At 50.5% G+C, this 12,465-nt stretch overlaps 1 protein-coding gene across 1 annotated transcript in view; it reads right to left on the minus strand.

Annotated features, from left to right (window-relative positions):
• CNGA1 (cyclic nucleotide gated channel subunit alpha 1) overlaps window positions 1-12,327 on the minus strand; it is a 46,075-nt gene extending 33,748 nt beyond the window's left edge. Inside the window, exon 1 of the mRNA XM_090034699.1 lies at window positions 12,123-12,327. The gene's annotated coding sequence lies outside the window, so the exon portion shown is untranslated. The remainder of the gene's footprint in view (window positions 1-12,122) is intronic.
• Window positions 12,328-12,465: the final 138 nt, after the last annotated feature.

The raw sequence follows: 12,465 nt of genomic DNA on the forward strand, positions 1-12,465 counted from the left end.
TCTTTCTTGAAGTGCGGCGCCCACAATTGCACGCAGTACTCCAGCTGCGGTCTGACCAGCGCCCGATAGAGGGGAAGTATCACCTCCTTGGACTTATTTGTCATGCATCTGCTGATGCACGATAAAGTGCCATTGGCTTTTCTGATGGTTTCATCACACTGCCGACTCATGTTCATCTTGGAGTCTACTAGGACTCCAAGATCCCTTTCCACTTCCGTGCCACCCAGCAGGTCATTTCCTAGGCTGTAGGTGTGCTGGACATTTTTCCTCCCTAGATGCAGCACTTTGCATTTCTCCTTGTTGAACTGCATTCTGTTGTTTTCTGCCCACTTGTCTAACCTGTCCAGGTCTGCTTGCAGCTGTTCCCTGCCCTCCGGCGTGTCCACTTCGCCCCATAGCTTAGTGTCATCTGCAAACTTGGACAGAGTACATTTCACCCCTTCGTCCAAGTCGCTGATGAAGACATTAAAGAGTATCGGTCCAAGCACTGAGCCCTGCGGGACCCCACTGCCCACACTCTTCCAGGTCGAAACCGACCCATCCACCACAACTCTCTGGGTGCGACCCTCCAGCCAATTCTCCACCCACCGGACTGTGCAGTCATCCAAGTCACAGCCCCTTAACTTGTTCACCAGTATGGGGTGGGATACCGTGTCAAAGGCCTTCCTGAAGTCCAAGTATACGACATCCACCCCTCCTCCTGCGTCGAGGCGTTTTGTGACCTGGTCGTAAAAAGAGACTAGATTGGTCAGGCACGATCTACCTGCCACGAACCCGTGCTGGTTTCCCCTCAGCATAATTTGTCCTGCCAGGCTCTCACAAATGTGAGCCTTGATGATTTTCTCAAAGATTTTGCCAAGGATGGAGGTGAGACTGACTGGCCTATAGTTACCCAGGTCCTCCTTCCTCCCCTTCTTGAAAATGGGAACCACATTGGCCCTTTTCCAGTCCTCCGGGACTTGACCCGTGCGCCACGAGCGTTCAAATATTCCCGCCAGTGGCTCTGCAATGATGTCGGCCAGTGCCTTCAGTACCCTCGGATGGAGCTCATCCGGGCCTGCCGACTTAAAGGCATCCAGTTCCTCCAAGTGACCCTGCACCACCTCAGGGTCCACGCATGGAAGTCTGGTGCCTTGCTGCTGCCTCCCTACACTCCCAGTGAGAGACTTGTCATGCCTCTCACTTAGGAACACTGAGGCGAAGAACTCGTTGAGGAGTTCAGCCTTGTCCCCTCTGTCCGTCACCAATTGTTTCTGCCCATTTAGCAGGGGTCCTATTCCTCCCTGGGCCTTCCTTTTACTCCCTATATATCTAAAAAACAATTTCTTATTGTCTTTTACTTGGGTTGCCATCCTCAGCTCCATGGTAGCTTTGGCCTGTCTAACTGCCTCCCTACAAGCACGAGCAGAAGAGGTATATTCCTCTTTGGTGATCTCTCCCTGTTTCCACTTTTTATGTGCTCCCCTTTTGGCCCTTAGTCTCCCCAGGATTTCTCTGGTCAGCCAGGGAAGCCTCCTGGCCCCTTTCCCTCTTTTACCTCGCACGGGGATCGTCTCGCTTTGTGCGAGAAGGATAGCTTCCTTAAGGCACAGCCACCCTTCTTGGGCTCCCATCATTTCAAAACTACTACTCTGCAGTGCATCCTTCACTAATCGCCTGAGTTTGCTGAAATCAGCTTTCCTAAAGTCCAGCACGTTCACCCTACTGGTTACCTTACCCACTCGACGCCTTATGTTGAATTGTACTTTTAGGTGATCACTGTCCCCCAGATGGCTACCGATCTGTAGGTCCCCTACTATGTCATCCCCCGTTGCCAATACCAGATCCAGTAAGGCATTCCCCCTAGTGGGACCATGTACCTCCTGCGTCAGGTGGAGGTCCTGTACACAGGTTAGAAACCTGTGTGAGCGGTGGGACTTTGCTGTCTGTGTCTCCCAGCAGATGTCCGGGTAGTTTAGGTCCCCCATGACCACCGCCTCTTTAGCTTTTATGGTCTCTGAGAGTTGCCTCAGGAGCCCCAAATCTATTTCTTCCCCTTGATGTGGGGGTCTGTAGCAGACCCCTACCACCAAATCCTTTTCTCCTTGCCCCCCATGTAGCCTAACCCACAGTCCTTCTACTTCCTCATCCTTTGATTCTGTCTTGATGAGGGTTGATGTATATTGCTCCTTAACATAGAGCGCAACCCCTCCCCCCCTTTTCCCCACTCTGTCCTTTCTGTACAATCTATAGCCCTCAATATGTACCGCCCAGTCGTGGGATGGATCCCACCAGGTTTCCGTCAGCCCCACTAAGTCGTAGTCGTTTAGTGCAACCAGGAGCGCTAGTTCATCCTGCTTGTTCCCCATGCTCCTAGCATTAGTATATAGGCACTTGAGCCCTGTGACTGGTGCTTTTGCTACCCCCTCGCTCCAAGTCCTGAAGGGCTTTTTGTCCCTAACCTTCCCGTTCCTTACCTGTGCCGTATTGCTGTCCACCCCCTGCCTTTCACGTTCCCAAAGCTCTCTTTCTTCAGGCTGGGCTGTCCTTGTGGGTGCCACCTGGTTTGGTGGTCCACAGCCTCCCCCACCCTCATCTTCCCCTCCCCCCGACGAGCCTAGTTTAAAGCCCGCCGGAGGAGATCCGCCAACCTGGAAGAAAACACACGCTTACCTTTGGGGGACAGGTGAAGCCCATCCCAGCTGAGCATGTCCCTCGTTGTAATGTGTGGGTCATTGTCCAGGAAGCCAAAGCCTGCCTCGAGACACCACTGCCAAAGCCGCCAGTTGGTCTCTCGGATGCAGTTCTCATGCCGTCTTCCACATCCGTTCACTGGTAGGATGGAAGAGAATACCACCTGTGCACCAAATTCCCTCAGCACGCTGCCGAGAGCCTGGTAGTCCGCCATCAGGTGATCGGGGGTTCTCCTGGCCGCATCATTAGTACCCACATGGACAAGGACCATGGGGTAGTAATCGGTGGGCTTGATCCTGGCCTGGATTACCTCCGTCACATCCTGAATCTTAGCTCCAGGCAGGCAGTAGACCTCTCGTGCTGAAGGGTCCTGGCGACAAATGGGCCCTTCCATACCTCTCAGGATGGAATCGCCTATGACGAGCACGCGTCTCCTCCTCTTCTGGGTCCTCTCAGATCTCTTGATCTGTTTGGAATGTGAAGAATGTGGCATTTCTTCCTGCCCAAGGGTTTCCTCCTCCCTTTCCATCTCCTGCAGAGTCAGCTAAATCTGAGCGGGCGCAAAGCTTTCTCTCATGCGTGGATGACCTCTACCTGACCCAAGAGGTCTATGGGCCAACGAGAGGCAAAGCGCTGCTTGACCTGGTACTGGCTACGGGGGATGACCTAATCGGCGACCTAGTGATCGATGGGAAATTGGGTGACAGCGACCACGAGCTGATCACCTTCACCATCCGCCGTAAAGCTGGCAAGTCAGTCAGCAACACAGAAGTCCTTGACTTCAGAAAAGCCGACTTTGACAAGCTCAAGAGGCTAGTCAGTCAGGCCCTCAGGGACCATGACCCCAGGGAGATGGGAGTTCAAGAAGAGTGGTTGCTTCTCAAGGAAGCGATCCTCAGTGCACAAGCTAAATCTATTCCAACACGGAGGAAAGGCAGCAAGAAGGTACAGCAGCCCCCCTGGCTCTCCAGAGACCTAGCGGACCTACTGTGGCTAAAAAGGAAAGCCTACAAAGGATGGAGGACGGGATTCACCTCCAAGGAGGATTACTCTGCGCTGGTCCAGTCCTGCAGGGAGCAAACCAGGAAAGCCAAGGTTGCAACTGAACTCCAACTAGCTTCAGACATCAAGGACAACAAAAAGTCCTTTTTCAGGTATGTGGGGAGCCAGAGGAAAAGCAAGGGCAATGTTGGACCCCTGCTAAACCAGATGGGTCAACTGACAACTGACGCCCAGGAAAAAGCCAACCTATTAAATAGGTACTTTGCGTCAGTCTTTCATCAGTCACACGGGATGCCCATACCTGCTATGGGACAGGGAAATCTGGGTGAGGGGGATCCCCTACCCTCCATCAATGCTGACCTCGTGAAGGAACACCTTGAGAAGCTGGATACCTTCAAGTCATCTGGCCCTGACAACCTGCACCCCAGGGTATTCAAGGAGCTGGCGAGCATCATAGCCCAGCCCCTGGCACGGGTCTTTGAAAACTCCTGGCGCTCTGGTGTAGTGCCTGAAGACTGGAAGAAGGCCAATGTGGTGCCGATCTTCAAGAAAGGGAGGAGAGTGGATCCAGCTAACTACAGGCCCATTAGCCTGACTTCTATCCTGGGGAAGATCTTAGAAAAGTTTATTAAGGAGGCCATCCTTGAGGGACTGGCCCAGGCTAACATTCTAAGGGACAGCCAGCACGGGTTTGTTGCGGGTAGGTCTTGTTTGACCAATCTCATTTCCTTCTATGACCAGGTGACCTATCACCTGGACAAGGGAGAAGAGATTGATGTCATATATCTTGACTTCAAAAAAGCTTTTGATCTGGTATCCCATGATCACCTCTTGGCCAAACTGGCCAGTTGTGGCCTTGGCTCCACCACGATCCGCTGGCTGGGAAACTGGCTTCGTGGTCGGGCCCAGAGGGTAGTGATTGATGGCAGTCAATCATCATGGTGCCCTGTAACCAGTGGGGTCCCTCAAGGCTCTGTCCTGGGACCCATACTGTTCAACATCTTCATTAATGATGTGGACATTGGAGTTAGGAGTGGACTGGCCAAGTTCGCCGATGACACCAAACTTTGGGGCAAAGCATCCACACCAGAAGATAGGCGGGTGATCCAGGACAAGCTCAGCAAATGGGCAGACGAGAACCTGATGGTGTTTAACACCGAAAAATGCAAGGTTCTCCACCTTGGGAGGAAAAACCTGCAGCACCCTTATAGGCTCGGCAGTGCTACGTTGGTTAGCACTACAGAAGAAAGAGACTTGGGGGTCATCATTGACCACAAGATGAACATGAGCCTCCAATGCGATGCTGCGGCTAGTAAAGCGACCAAAATGCTGGCGTGCATCCATAGATGCTTCTCGAGCAAATCCCGGGACGTCATTCTCCCCTTGTACTCGGCCTTGGTGAGGCCGCAGCTGGAGTACTGCGTCCAGTTTTGGGCTCCACAATTCAAAAAGGATGTGGAGAAGTTTGAGAGAGTCCAGAGGAGAGCCATGCGCATGATCAGAGGTCAGGAAAACAGATCTTACGATGACAGGCTGAGAGCCACGGGACTCTTTAGCCTGGAAAAGCACAGGCTCAGGGGTGATCTGATGGCCACCTATAAGTTTATCAGGGGTGACCACCAGGATCTGGGGGAACATCTGTTCACCAGAGCGCCCCAAGGGATGACGAGGTCGAACGGTCACAAACTCCTGCAAGACCGTTTCAGGCTGGACATAAGGAAGAATTTCTTTACTGTCCGAGCCCCCAAGGTCTGGAACAGTCTGCCAGCGGAGGTGGTTCAAGCACCTACATTGAACACCTTCAAGAGTAAATTGGATGCTTATCTTCCTGGGATCCTATGACCCCAGCTGACTTCCTGCCCTTTGGGCAGGGGGCTGGACTTGATGATCTCCTGAGGTCCCTTCCAGCCCTAATGTCTATGAAATCTATGAAAGTCGCAGCACCGCAGCAGGCCCCGGGGCAGAGCCAGGGGAGGGCAGGCAGGGAGCCTGCCTATGCTCTACTACCCCCACCCCGTGCTCCCAGGCTGCACCCTCCAGCCCGGCTGGCCCCTGGAGGGAGCTGCCCAGGCAAGCAGAGGCCCTGTCCCATGCCGGGCAGCACTGAGGTGCTGAGTGCTGGGGCCTGGCAGTCAGGACAGGGTCTAGGCAGCATGGGGGGAGGCGCCGCGGGCAAGCCAGCCCAGTCAGGCCCTTAGGAAGGTGGGGACTACCCTGGGGCTCGTGGGCTCGAGCTGTGGTGGGCGGGCAGGTAGGGGTGCCCATCGGCACCTGTGGTGGGGCCTGGGCAGCCCACACAGCTCCACAGGGATGGGCCGCAGCCACCTTGTGCACATGGGGATGCTGCCTGGCTGGGGCAGGACGCCATGCTCAGGGGGCTTCCCTCTCCAGGATCAACCTCCCTGCACACTGGGCACAGCACAGGCAGGGCAGAGCCATCCCCGGTGCAGGGGCCTGGCCATGGGAGCCCCCTGGAGCCTGGGAACAGCCACCGCAGCTGCCTCAGCCTGCCCAGTCCTGGCCTTGCCCACTCGCAGCTCCCCTCAAGGGGCCAGGCCTGGGGCAGGCACTGCACAGACCCACTGCTCTGCAGGCTCCTGGCTGGCTCGGCCCTGAGCACTGGCTGCGTCGGCTGTTCCCAGAGCCCAGGGAACAGCCTGTGGCTGCAGCTCCCACTGTACCCAGAACACAGAGACCAACCAGGAGCCCTCTGAGCCTGGCATCCTGCCCCAGCCAGGCAGCATCCCTTTGTGGGCAGGGTGGCTGTGCCCCATGCCCGTGGAGCTGTGCAGACCAGCTGGGCCCCACCTCCAATGCTGCTGGGCCCCCCCACTGTGGCCCAAGTAGCAGAACCGTGGAGCAGCCCCTGCTCCCCGCCTGACACCAGCTCGCTAGGCGAGGACAGTGAGAATAGATTTTGATGGGGCTAGTGACAACATGAGGGAGAACAGTACATACCAAAAAAGAACTCGGTTGAAGGGGTCTGAAGTGGTTCGGGAATAATTATACATTTATTTGGCTACCATCTTCCTGAGATATGTGGGTCACAAAACTATCTTGCCAGCAACTTGCCAAGAACAGTAGTGGAGGGGCATCATAATGAAAAAGCATAAGGCCATCTCTAGTGTGAAAAAATACTAAGCCCAGGTATCCAACAGATTTTTTTCTAGCTCTGCTAGGCTGTATATGTTAAGAATTGTATATGTTACAGTTTTATGTCAAGAAAGGAAAGTAACAGTAAAGAGAGGGAGATCTCCTTCAGTAAAAATGCCTCAATCTTGTAAGCTACGGATATTTATATAGATTTACAAGAAACATCTTTTCAATTAGACAACAAAAACTCATTGAAAATTGAGCTTTCAGTGGAAATTGGCGTTTGTTGTGGGACATCTCAAAATACATGTTGGTATAGCCAATGAAAGATATAAAAGGGCTGAGACAGAGATACACTGGTGAAATGTGTAGTGTTGCAATTCAGTCATCATGTATCTATACTAAGCAGGGCAAGGAATTTGATTCACAGCCATTGCACAGGATATGCTGACTGCCACAAATGACATTTTGGGGGGTTGTGTGGTATCTTGAATGTTTTCTTGTGTTTATTTCATGGTATGGGAGTTTGTACCTCGGTGGTGTCTCAAATCCTTTGCTTATTCCCCCTGCTCTGGGTGTCTCCCTTATTACTCACCTGCCACTCCTTGATGTTCAAAAAGTAAAGAAAAAGAAAAAGGGAGGTGGGAATCTTTTGTTACTAATAGTGATAGAGATCATGCCGCGCTGCCAGCTTAGAGGGAATGCTGGCTTGGAGTTATTTAGGAGGCTAACTGCGGGATATGATCCAAGGATTTGGATGTTCTGTTAGGGCTGGCAGAACCAGCTGGAATGCTGAACTATGGAAGTACTGGCAGGACTCTCAGGAGAACATGGGTGGAGACAAGAAGGTAAGAAACTTTACTTGTCTCTTTGTTCCTTTTGTGACCTGGTTGTAGAAAGCAACCAGGTTGGTCTTGCAGGACCTGCCTCTAATGAACCCATGTTGATTGCCTCTAAGAATAATCTCCCCTGCTGGTCCCTTGCAGATGTGCTCCTGGATAATTTTCTCAAAGAGCTTCCCCAGGACCAAGGTAAGACTAATGGGCCTATAATTTCCTGGGTCCTCTTCCCTCCCTTTTTTGAAAATGGGGACCACACTGGCCCTTTTCCAGTCCTCCTGCACCTTGCCAGAGCACCACAAGCACTCGTAAAGCTGTACCGGGTGTCCCACAATGACTTCTGCCAATTCCCTCAGCACTCTGGGGTGGAGATCATTGGGACCTGCTGACTTGAACATGTCCAGTCCCTCCAGAAGTTCCCTGACTAGGTCCTCGCTGACCCTTGACCATGCTACGCCTCCCCTGGGTCTGTCCAGAAACCCAGTGGGGGGGATGTCCCTGTCCCTGCTCAGGAAAATGGAAGAAAAGAATCTGTTAAAGAGATTAGCTTTGTTGCCAGGTGCTACCACCAGATTACCAAGCGTGTCCTGCAGAGGCCCCATGTTACTTTTTCAGACCTGCATTTTGCATACTGGTTCCTATTTCATCCAGAAGAACACAAAACAACAGCAGACTCTCTCCATACCTGAAAAAGGGTGTTTGTACCCAAACGCTTGCAATTTCTCCAACTATTTATTTGGTCTAATACATGATATCACATCTACCCAAAGCACCAGATTTTAATTGCATTTAAAGTGGTATAATGTGCATCTTATTGTATGTTTTCAGCAGAAATGATAAAGGAGGTAGTACTCAAGGAGCTGGTTAGCATCATAGCCCAGCCCCTGGCTTGAATCTTCAAGAACTCCTGGTGCTCTGGTGAAGTGCCTGAAAATTGGAAGAAGGTCAATGTGGTGCCTATCTTCAAGAAAGGGAGGAAAGTGGATCCGGCAAACTACAGACCCATCAGCCTGACTTCTATCCCACGGAAGGTCTCAGAAAAGATTATTAAAGAGGCCATTCTTAATGGACTGGCCGACGGCAACATCCTGAGGGATAGCCACCACGGACTTGTTGTGGGTAAGTCTTGCTTGGCCAATCTCATTTCCTTTTGTGACCAGGTGACTTATCACCTGGACAAGGGAGAATAGATTGATGCCATATATCTTGACTTCAGAAAAGCCCTCAATCTGGTATCCCATGATCACCTCTTGGCAAAACTGGCCAACTCCAGCCTCAGGTCCACCATGATCCGCTGGCTGGGGAATTGGCTCCTTGGTCAGACCCTGAGGGTGGTGGTTGATGGAAGTCAATTGTCATGGTGCCCTGTGACCAGTGGGGTCCCCCAGGGCTCTGTCCTTGGACCCATATTGTTCAACATCTTCATTAATGATGTGGACATTGGAGTCAAAAGCAGACAGGCAAAGTTTGCCGATGATACCAAACTCTGGGGTAAAGCATCCACACCTGAGGACAGGAGGGTGATCCAGGCTGACCTTGACAGGCTCAGCAAATGGGCAGACAAGAACCTTATGGTGTTTAACACCGAAAAATGCAAGGTTCTCCACCTTGGGAGAAAAAACCTGCAGCATCCTTATAGACTCAGCAGAGCTACGCTGGCTAGCACTATGGATGAAAGGGACTTGGGGGTCATGATTGACCACAAGATGAACATGAGCTTTCAATGTGATGCTGCGGCTAGTAAAGCAAGAAAATGCTGGCTTGCATCCATAGATGCTCTCAAGCAAATCCCAGAAAGTCATTCTCCCCTTGTACTCGGCCTTGGTGAGGCCGCAGCTGGAGTACTGCGTCCAGTTTTGGGCTCCACAATTCAAAAAGGATGTGGAGAAGCTTGAGAGAGTCCAGAGGAGAGCCACGTGCATGATCAGAGGTCAGGAAAACAGACCTTATGATGACAGGCTGAGAGCTATGGGACTCTTAAGCCTAGAAAAGCGCAGGCTCAGGGGTGATCTGATGGCCACCTATAAGCTTATCAGGGTGTTCACCAGAATCTGGGGGAACGATTGTTCACCAGAGCGCCCCAAGGGATGACAAGGTCGAATGGTTATAAACTCCTTCAAGACCATTTCAGGCTGGACTTAAGGAAGAATTTCTTCACTCTCTGAGCTCCCAAGGTCTGGAACAGCCTGCCACTGGAGGTGGTTCAAGCACCTACATTGAACACCTTCAAGAGAAATTTAGATAGTTATCTTGCTGGGATCATGTGACCCCAGCTGACTTCCTGCCCCTGGGGCAGGGGGCTGGACTCAATGATCCTGTGGGGTCCCTTTCAGCCCTAATTTCTATGAAATCTATGTTACTGTTGAGATATGTTATTGCTCATAAATAATATTTATATATGTGTTATTGTTCATTTTATTGTATTGTTTCAGCAAAAGCTGTGAGGGTTTGGGATGGCATGGGTGCAGATGCTAAGGCTCACAGCTACCCACCTAAGAGATCACAAGTTTGAAGCCGCAGCAGAAGCACTCATGGTGTAGCCTGTCAAATTCCAATGAAATCTGTGAATTCTGCTAAATACCTTATCACAAGGATATGAAAAAGCAAGCAAAAACTGTAAATATATTACCACAACTAGTGTTATCTTGGTTTGTAAATTACTCTTACGTAGAACCTCTCTTCCTGACTAGTCTCAAACTCCTTCACAGATGACCATATATGTAATATATACTCTTGACGGGAAACCTTACTTTATATGGTTGTATTGCTTTAAATAGCTGCTGTTTTCTTGCTCAAATTTATTTCTTGCTTGCTTTAACTTCTTAGTATCTTTTTTTTCTCTTCTGGATATCACCTACACAGTCCCTGTAATGATCTGAATCACCAGACTCTCTTCAAAGGACAGTTTCTCTTTTTGCCTCTATAAGTAGATGGCTTCCAACCTGGCTTCTACTACAGTTCTCACACACTAAATATGGTCCACGTGACCCCTTCCTGTAGTTTGCATGGGGAATTATGTAAGTGCCCACTTTTTTTTACAAAACACTACAATAATTATCCAGATAGATACTACAGTATCTTTTGAACAAGATACTTTATATGGAGTCTATGTTATAACCAGGCTTATACTGTAAGAGAAAGTATGAGTTTCTATCCAGGTATTTCAAATTATGTGTTGAAGACTAAATTTAATATTACTAAATGGTACAACTTTTGTAGTTAGGAACTGTTTATGGGCATGATTAAAATTTGCAACATAATTCTCAGCTCTGAGAGACTGTAGTTAGTTGCTTATGAGACTGAATAAGATGGGGTTGCTATATCATACAATTGCATCTTCATGAGTAAGAAAGATCAGAGCACTGGATTTGCATTATGTCACAACACAATTTTGTTATATTTTACCATCATCAATTTCAAACAAGAAAAACAAAATATAGGTTTCTGTCTTTTAAAGTATTGGGTAATAAAGGTGGAAAACATTTAAATATGATTGCATATAGCCAGATAAAGTAGGGTGAATTGTTCTGAAAAGTCTCAGGTGACATTTCTTGAAATTGAGCCTGAGTAATCAAGGTCTTTGCACCTTAACCAGGGGGCCAAGACACAGGGCTGCCGGTGCATCTTCTGTGTACCCACAAACTACAGTTAATGTAGCCATCACTCCTCCATGCCAGTTATGTATGTGTGGAATTTCTTTCTGTGGTATACTTAGGGAACCTGTAGCCCTTCCCCATATTCATTCCCACCAAGACCTGTCGTGCAAGTGTATGCCGTGCCCCTTTAGCTGGTAGCCCTCCTGCATGTGTGCTGTGTCCTCAGTCTCCTGCACACCCCTTGTGAGGCTTGAAGGCCCATCCTGACTTAGAAGAAATTTAAAAATCAAAGTGCAAGCCTGTGATTTCCAGTCTAAAGTTTGGGATTCTTAAGATTTGCCTGTTCCTTAAAAAGGTCACCCATGAAACTACCAGCATCAAGCCCTAGTGTGAAATCCTAGCCCCTTTCAAGTGAACTGATTTCACTGGGGCCAGGCTTGCACCCCTAAGACATGAACAAAGGCAACTGAGGCCCATCCTTGTATTCTCACTGGAGTCCACAGCAGGACTCCAATTCCTAACAGCCACATGCACGTTTTTGGGGTCAGATGCCAGCTCAGCCCCAAACATTCCCCGAGGGGGTGATTCCAAACCCAGATTTTTTTTATTATTACATTTTCTGTATTCCAGGCCAAATCCGCCAAAACAAATTCCAAAGCCGTGAGTCAGCCCAGAACAACAAGTGGCCCTACTACCAGCAAGCATCCTCCATCCCCATCAGATGTTTCCAAATCCTTTGGCAAGCATCCTGCTTGCCCAAGTCCAGAAGCTTGAGGTTTGGGTGCCCCCAAGTTTTGCTTGCCCTCAGCTGTATGACCCAGGAGCAAGCTAGGGAGGAGTCCCCCCTTTCCATACAGCAGGCATAAAGCCAAGACCTTCCCACTCCAGCAGCTAAGCAGGAGGTTTTACTACACATTACCTTGGCAGGTGCTATCCCTGTGCCAGGAGAGTGGTCTTCCCCCGGAGCAACTAGGAAGAACACCTCTGTGGTCACAACGCTTCCCCTGCCAGGCAAGCATAGGACTAGACTTGATCTGAGCCTGCAAGAGGCCCAGATACGAGTCTGTGCTTTGCCGGGGGAGCCCATCCCACCTGGCTGCTTTGGGCCTGGGCTCTGCGCCTTGCCGGCCACAGGGGCTTCTCTGTGTGTGGGAGGGAGGGAGGAAAGGTGGGCGCCTCAGGGCTTGGATGAGGCCCCTCAAGGGGATGCCTGCCTGGAGCGGCCCCCAGCGCCTCAGGGGCCGCGTGCAGCGAGAGGAACA

This window comes from Crocodylus siamensis, chromosome 2, assembly GCF_052110815.1.
Source record: "Crocodylus siamensis isolate JL-2025a chromosome 2, ASM5211081v1, whole genome shotgun sequence".
Lineage (NCBI taxonomy): Eukaryota > Metazoa > Chordata > Crocodylia > Crocodylidae > Crocodylus > Crocodylus siamensis.